Raw genomic sequence first — 7,379 nt, 5'->3', positions numbered from 1 at the left:
GCAGGAGAGGAAGACCTTTGATGAGATGGACTGATTCAGTGACTAGGGTTATGGGGGTAGGTGTGTCGGAGACAATAAGATTGGCACAGGACAGCAGGGTTTAGGGCTCTTGTACACAGGGTCGCTATGAGTCACAGGTGACTTGACAGCACTAACAACAACACACACACACACACACACACACATATATCTTTTGTCATCTGAGAAGGGTTGGGTTTGAGCTATTTTCACAAGACAAATTATGGTTTTTGGGGGGGAGGGGTGTGAGAGAGAGACAGAGAAAGATAAAAGAAGAGAGAAGAAAGGGAGAGAGAGAAAGAGAGAGGGAGACTTCTGACTTGAGAGACGTGACTATCCCAAGTTAATTTCTTTGAAGTGTCCAGGTTCTTAATGGAGACAAGGCTGAAAAACGTCTCAAAGGTCACTTAGCTGAACACTCAGCATGCACGGCGGCCACAGGCTTCTTACTGGACGTCAAATCCACGTCTGATCACGAGGATTAGCCTTCTTGTCTCTGTCTGTCTTGGCCCCTCCCCTCTTCCCATCCGACTGCGCCCAGGGTTTAACCGAGGGCTCCTTTTTCATCTCCCACAGCCTGACTGTCTCGCCCACGTAAGATGCTCGGCAAAACCACCTCGTCAGAGAAAACAGTGTGCAAAGGCACAGCTCAGGGTTCCTCCGTCAATGCCCGGTGGCACACGCTGTGGCCTAAAGGTGGGCAGCCCGCCAGCCTCTCCAGGGGGGAAGAGGTGGCAGCCCACTCCCTGACCAGTCCCAGCCCTGGAAGCCACAGGCGGCAGTTCCGCTGCCCCATGGGGTCACTGGGAGTTGGACTAAACGCAGCAGCAATGGGCCCAAACCCTTCAATTCAAACAGTGACGTCAGCTAAGATGACAGGGGTTTGAAAAGTGGAAGTCAGCAACCACCTCTGAGCGGTGAAGGGTTCAGGTCAGAGAGAGCAAAGGAAGAAACGACCTCGAAGGGGAAGACACGGGGGAAGGAATGACAATTAAAAAAGCAGCAGTTAACAGGGCAAATCAGAAGATGCCAACAGAAACAATGAAGTTCTACCAAAGACCCATCTCTGGGAAGGGAGCACGGATTCAAACGTGGGGGGTCGATTCCTACCTGAGGGGCTGTCTCACCTCTCTCTGTCTGTCACAGTCTGTCTCTTACTGTCTGTCTCTCTCTCTCTCTGATAGAACTACTCTCCCCTCTTGAGGGGGAGTATTTTTCCTACTAAAGTTTACTCCGTGTTCCTTTCTTAATGAATATCTGAATTAACACGTTTACTTGGTCTTTATTTATTCATCCTGGCTGTTTTGCATGGTCTCTCTTTGCTTTCGTCCCATTCACCCTCGGAATAAACTCTCGCTAGATTGCACTGGCTAACGAAGCAGGCCTGGAGCAAAGCTGGGGGCTCTCACATTGTGGGGCTCTCACATTGTGGGGCTCTCACATTGTGGTTGTGTAACGCTGAGTCAGAAACAACTTGTAGAGGTTTTCAGAGGCAGTAAAACACACAGGAAGAGACTACCTATCTTTCTCCCAAGGAGCAGCCAGTGGATTGGAACCATGTACCTTTGGGTTGGCAGCACAATGCCCTCTCACTAAGCCACCAGATCCCCATAACATTAGGCTTGGAAAAGAACATTAAGTCCAAAGAACTAGTGCTACTCTCACTTCAGGACATAGCTTGGGGGGGGGGGGAGTTCTAAGTTCAAATCCCAGCTGGTCCACACCTTGACCTTGAACAAGTCATAAAGAACTGAACACTCAGCCTCACTGACTAGAACATATGAAGGTCCCCCCCCCATCCCTCAAATAGGCACCTCTTGGGTTCACTGCAATGAATCAAAAAATCAAGCAGAAGACGCGGAGCCCGCCTTACATCACAGAGAACAAGGTCACAGCCCGCCTCACATCACAGAGAACAAGGTCACCGAGCAGGCGCTGCTACAATGCACTGGGGGCTGTATCTACATTCCCTCCAACCCTCCCATTTTACAGATGGGGAAAAGTGAGGCTCCAAAAGGGAAGCCGCTTCTCCGCAGTCACCGCGCTATACTCTAAATGGGTGAAGGGGAAGGCGTCCCCTATGCCTCCCGTCTTTAGGTGTTTGGGTATTCATACCATCCAATTGGAACTAACCCACAGCCGCCCCTCCAGTGGGTTTTCAGAGGCTGGAAGTCACACAGGAAGAGATTCCCCATCTTTCTTCCTCAGAGCAGCTGGTGGATTTGAACCACCTGCCTCTGTGGTGGCAGCACAACTCCTTACCCACCAGGCCACCACAGCTCCCTATTCAGAGAGGAGTGGAGCATAAAGATATTTACTGCTGCTGGAGAAGAGTCTTGAACGTACCATACACCACCAAGAAAACAAATGGAGAGGGTGAAACCAAGTTTCTCAGTGAAGGCTCGGATTTTGAAGCTTGTCTTACATACTTTGAGCACATGGCCAGGAGAGACAGGTCCTTGGAGAAGGACATCATGCTCGGGAGGGCGGACGGACAGCGCAGCAGAGGAAGACCCCAGATGAGACAGATTGACACAGTGACTGGGGCAATGGGGGTTGGTGTGTTAGAGTCAGTGACACTGGCTTAGGCCAGGACAGGGTTCAGAGATGCTGTACAAAGAGTCGCCAGGGGTCACAACAACAACTCTAATTGACATTGCCACTCATTCCCATCAGTATAGGATTCTCCAGATGAGCATGTCTTTGCCACCTTCCTCTGCTGAGAAAGCCTTCCCCCTCTGTGTCCTCTCCACCTTTTCGGATGCAGTTCGAGGTCCTTATTAGACATCCCCTCTCTACGTCCTCCACGCACACACAGGCAGTACCTGGAACACATTCTGCAGCCAGGCTGTACTGACAACAATCGTACGCACCACAGATGCTGGGCCTGGTCCACGCACTACCGAACCAGCTTAGAGATCTTTTTGAGGGAGGACATAAGCTACTATGAACCCATTTCACAGATGTAAGGAGCCAGTGCCATGACCAAGGCGACAAAAGAGAAAGGCAGGACCAGGATTTATCCCTGTCAAGCTGGGGAGTTATGCACTCAGCTGGTGGCTCAGTGGTAAGGAACTGCACTGCCAATGTAAAGGTACGTGGTTCGAATCCACCTGCTGTCCCACAAGAGAAAGATGGGCAATCTCCTCCCACGCGATTTGCTGCCTCTGAAAACCTGGAGGGTCAGCAACGGGTCAGCTTCCAACATGACGGTACACAACCACAACTAGACGGAAGGCTGATGGTTCAAACCTACCCAGGGGTGCCTCACAAAGCAGGGCTGGCAATCTGCTTCTAAAAGCTGACAGCCTTGAAGACCCAGGGCCTTTGTCTCCTCTACACCAATGAATTCACCAGCAGTCAGAATTAACCTGGCAGGGAAGACCAGTGATCTGGTCAGCTCCCTCTTCCTCAGCCCTCATGTCCCTTGGACACGGCCCCACCTGCCTCCTGGAAGCCACACTGCACCCCAACTGGGCCTTAACAGCACCTGTGGGTGCTCCATGACCTCAATGACCCCAATGTCCACAAGTTGCAAAGTACAAGTGAGTTCAAATGCAAGCTCTGCCATGATGATGACGACCAAGACAGGCCACTGAGGCCAGCATCTGTGAAATGGGTATACTATGCACATCCCGCTTCCCTTAAGAAGACTGGTGGTGGGATCCCTGGTGGAAGAGGTCCCTAAGAACAGCGTATGACTGTGCCTCCCAGCAGGCAGGCAATTTGCTCAGGAAAGTTTGCAGAATTAAAGTAAACACTGATAATTATAATTATTTATAACATTTAGGTCACCTTCCCTACATTGGCCAAAGACTTTCATTCAGTGGCTCCCAAAACAAGAGCACTGATCAAATCAGAATTGGTAACCAACACCCTTCAATCCTATTCCTCCTTTGCCCCCGGGTCTCTCACCTGGAATATTCTAACAGCGCCCCCTCTCTGGACCCCCAGACTCCTCTCATGTCCCCCTCCCCAGGACAGCTAGGGCAAGCATCCCCAAATACACATCCAACTCCATTATCCTCCCAAAGAATATCTTCTGCAGGGCCCCACAGCCCTGGATAAAGTCCAAACTCCTGAGCATGGTTGACCTGGCGCCAGCCAGCCTCCTGGCCAACACCCATGCTCCACTCCTGACCCTCCCCTAGGCCTTTGCACAAAGGTTCCCTGAGTCAGGCCCCCAACCCTCCAGGACCCCTGGAGCCCTATCCTCCCCGGGCAAGCAGGCTGCAGCACCCCCGTCTCCCTAAAGCTTTCCCCCTTAAGGGTGCAGCTGTTAGCCTTGGGGTGTCTTGTTAATGAATGAGTGAACTGATCCACATACAGAGTGCTCCTCTGGGGCTTTATTCCCTGCCCCTCTTTTTTATTTTTTAGTGGTTTGCTTACAAAGTTCGTATGCATTGTGTTTCACATTCTTCTTCATTCACATGTATTTCATACAATCATTCCCATGCATTATGTTCTATAAAATTAATCACCATTGGACCCTGCCCATCATTACCCTGTCTTTAAAGGCGGTTTCCTGGTGATGTTGAGAGAAAGAAGACCCGCTCAGGGTCAGGCAGCTGGCTGGTCCTTCCACCTTTCCACCACCATCGGCCTTGAATAAATAAACGTCACTGTGAGGGGCAGGTCGCTGTGCTGGGCAGGCTGAAGAACTCTCTTCTACAACCCAGACCCCCACAACACGACCTGGCTTGACGGTAACAACGACAGCTACTCACTCCTATCAAGTCGGAATAGACTCCTAGCTGACCCTCCAGTGAGTTTTCAGAGGCTGTAAATTGCCTGGGAGGAGATGGTCCGCCTTTCTCCCACAGAGCAGCTGGTGGATTTGAACCGGCCGGCTGCCTTTGGGTTGACAGCAAAAGTCCTTACCCACCAGGCCACCAAAGCTCCACCCTGTTGGCACGCAGGAGAGCTCTTTAACCAGTACACAAGGGCTCCTTCCAGGTGGAGAAGTTAAAAACCACCAGAGTTAATGCCACCATGGTGGTTCTCACTCATAGTAATCTTCTGAGGCTGTAAATCATTACCGGAGGAGTCGCCCAACTTTCTTCAATTAGCTGATGGTGGATTCAAACCACCGACCCATCTGGTTAGTGATCCAACACCTAACACACTTCATTCACCACGAGGGGGTCCTTTCTGGTGCACAGCTTTCTTTATACATCCCGGGTGCATGAATACACCTGTTTCCGTGCTCAGATGAGTAACGTGCATGGAAACACTACACTTCCTTCAAGTAACTGCACCCGTGTCAGGAATACAAATCCCTTAAAATGGATTCTCCCCAAATCATCCAGACTAACCCTGGGTCCACACAACACCCTGGGGAACCAGCCCTGTGGTCAAGGGTGTTTTTCTAGAAGCCTCTGTGCACCGGCCAGGAGAAAGTTGAGCCCAGAAGAAGTCTTATCCTAACCCCTGGTTACTGATTAGCCAAACCTCAGAGCTTCTCCCTGCAAGGGAGGACTGACGGGACAATGAATCTGTTTGGAAGAAAGACAGAAAAGCCAGTTGAAATCCCTCTAACCCTCCAGTTAAAAAAGGGCAGAGAGTTGGGGCTTCTGAATCCGTCAAGAACATGGGGGAAAGGAGCATGAGAAAGAGACACAGAATGGAGTGAAGTACTGATATTTATAGCACGTTCTCTGAGGCACTGACGGGGAAACATCATCTCACATACTTTGGGCATGTTGGCAGGAGACACCAGTCCTTGGAAAAAGACACATTGGGAATGATAGTCAGCACAAGAGAGGGAGACTCTGAACAAGATGAACTGACACATTGGCTACAACAATGAACTTGAACTTGAGGTGGAGATTATGTTGATGGAACAAGATGGGGCCAAAGTTGCAATCTGTTCTTTTCACCGGGTCACGATGAGTCATAGTCAATTCAAGTGCACCCAACATAAGTCCCTATTAATTGGTAACCAGCCCGAGAAGAGGGATGGACATGACCCCACCCACCTCACTTTGCCCCCCCCAAATAAAAGGAAAACTTGGGCTCCTGGTTAAATGCTTTGACCACAAAAGCTTCTGCATGTTTTTTACAGAAGCTGCAAATGAAGTCTTAGGTTTGTGCAATGGCTGGAGCCCTGGTGGCACAAGGGTTAGTTAGGTGCTTGGCTTCAAAGGAAGAGGTGGGTGGTTCGAACCCACCAGCGAGCTGTTCCCACCTTTGTGGGTAAAAGATGTGGTGGTAGACTGCTTCCAGAAAAATCACAGTATTAAAAACCCTGTGAGGGCAATTCTAATCTGAGTTTAAAATGACTTAATGGCAGTAGATCTAGGTTTCAGAGAGCCTCGCGTCTCAAGGCTCATCTGTTAAATGGAAAGGGGTGGAAGAAGGAAACTGCTTTGGCAAAGACGTCCAGTCTTGGGACCAGGGCGACAGTTCTACTATGTCTGCCATGGTCACTAGGAACGAGAATGGACTGAGCTGCAACAGGTATACTCTTGTCCTTTCAAAACGGCAATGGCAGCTGCCCAAAACGCAAAGCTCCCTCTGGGCTGGGTCTGCAGGAAGCCCTGGCCACCCAGGCGGCGCGCGCAGAGGTCACACGCCCGGCTCTGGGACGGACAGCAGGGTTTCAGGGCGCGGCGCCCCGGCTCTGGCTCCAAGGCGAGTATGAGTACGCGCCAGGAAGGAGTGGAAAGGTCAGGGTCCGGGCGAGGGTCAACCGGCCGCTTCCCCTGCCCGAGGGCCCCACCCACGTCCCCTCATCCCCAGATGGCACAGCCAAAGGGGCCATCAAGGCTTGCCTGGGAGTCGGGGGCCGCAGCTTTAATCCCAGGGAAGGCGCGTACCGGGGGGCGCAGGACATTAAAGGAGGGCGTTCTTCCCCGAGCACCACGACACCCAGGACCCCCTTGCCCCGAGCTCCGTCTCGCTCTGCGCCCTAGCTCCCGAACGTCCACCTCTGGGGCCTTCAACACGCACCGGCGCCCAGATCCGGATCCCAGCAGCCCCAGGCTGGGTACCCCGGATCCCCAGGTCTCTCCTGACTCCTGGTCACCAGATCTCTCTTGGAATCCACTCGCCAGGTTCAGACCAACGTGAGGGGGAAGGGATCCACTCGCTCGCAGTCCCCAGTCACCTTCCACCACCCCCAGGCTGGAGGAGACTGAGCAGGACCCCCCAGGCCCGGAATCAGATTCTCTCCAGGGAACGAGTGTGTCTAGCCGGGTGGTGCAGGATCCACGGGCTGCCCGGTGCGGGATCTTCCCGCGGGATCCTCTCCCAAGTCTCGGGAGAGGGATCCCCAGCTCATGCTCCCGAGCTGGGGTCCTCCCCGCCCGTAAACCCAGAGCCCCGAGAGATTCAACTCCAGGTCCCCGCGCGCCCGCCCC

The 7,379-nt window shown here is 52.3% G+C and overlaps 1 pseudogene; it reads left to right on the top strand.

Annotated features, from left to right (window-relative positions):
- The window catches only part of LOC102868675, a 58,269-nt pseudogene that overhangs the window by 31,238 nt on the left and 19,652 nt on the right, over window positions 1-7,379 (top strand).

This window comes from Elephantulus edwardii, unplaced genomic scaffold, assembly GCF_000299155.1.
Source record: "Elephantulus edwardii isolate Elephantulus edwardi_28Jun2011 unplaced genomic scaffold, EleEdw1.0 scaffold00089, whole genome shotgun sequence".
Classification (NCBI taxonomy): domain Eukaryota; kingdom Metazoa; phylum Chordata; class Mammalia; order Macroscelidea; family Macroscelididae; genus Elephantulus; species Elephantulus edwardii.
This window is presented reverse-complemented; position numbering and strand designations above follow the sequence as displayed.